Here is an 822-nt window from a genome sequence, read left to right on the forward strand (position 1 = left end):
CTTGCTCACCTTTGAGTTTCTGAAGCGTTAGGACGCAGCCAGTGAGTAGCAGAGCACAAAAAACATCCCACCAGCTTCATGTGAACCCACTGCCAAGCGTTCTGGGCAGGAACAGGAACAACTGGCAAACACCGGGAGTCCCTGAGGACGGAGCAGGCGTTTGGCAAAGCGGAGTCCCCCATCCCGTCGATGCTAACGAGTAAGATCCCCAAGACACGGAGAAGAACGTTTCATTTCTCCCATTTCTGTGCCGAATGACTCATTTTCCGCAAAGGGTTCTTAAAATTTCCCATCTATCTGCCCGTCACGAGACGACAAGGAAATTTACTGCGAGGAAGTCCGCAAGAAGCTTCCCGGAGATTAAGAGCACGGCCCGGCTTTGCGCGTTGCTCAGGCAAAGCGCTGACCCAGCCGGCACGCTGCCCGAGGGAAAACACCGCAGAAACCATTCGGGTCATCTTTAGGGCTTCGCTTTTTAGCAGACGAGCACTGTTGGCTGTTCCTTGATCCAAGATGTCACCAAGAAGCTCCCTGAACTCTCGCCTCTCACCAATATTCGGCCACAGGAGCATTTTAAGCGTCGTGCTGAGACACAGCCGGGGTGACGGATCAATCTCTGCTCTGAAAAGGGCTGAGGAAGGAAGAAGAGTGCTGAAGACAAGGGCAGCCACCACAGCGATCAGCAGCCTCCTCGGGAGAGGCTCTGGAAGTGAAGATGAAGGCTCTGGAAGTGAAGACGAAGGCTCTGGAAGTGAAGACGAAGGCTCTGGAAGTGAAGACGAAGGGCTAACGAGCTCACTGGAGGCAGCAGCAAGGGGGAGG

General features: G+C 54.4%; 1 protein-coding gene across 1 annotated transcript in view; it reads right to left on the minus strand.

The window, feature by feature from the left end:
• Window positions 1–822, minus strand: part of SNX27 (sorting nexin family member 27) — a gene marked incomplete at its 3' end in the record, with an annotated part of 9956 nt that overhangs the window by 6353 nt on the left and 2781 nt on the right. The window lies entirely within an intron of this gene.

Source organism: Apaloderma vittatum, unplaced genomic scaffold (genome assembly GCF_000703405.1).
Source record: "Apaloderma vittatum isolate BGI_N311 unplaced genomic scaffold, ASM70340v1 scaffold26121, whole genome shotgun sequence".
NCBI classification, from domain to species: Eukaryota; Metazoa; Chordata; class Aves; order Trogoniformes; family Trogonidae; genus Apaloderma; species Apaloderma vittatum.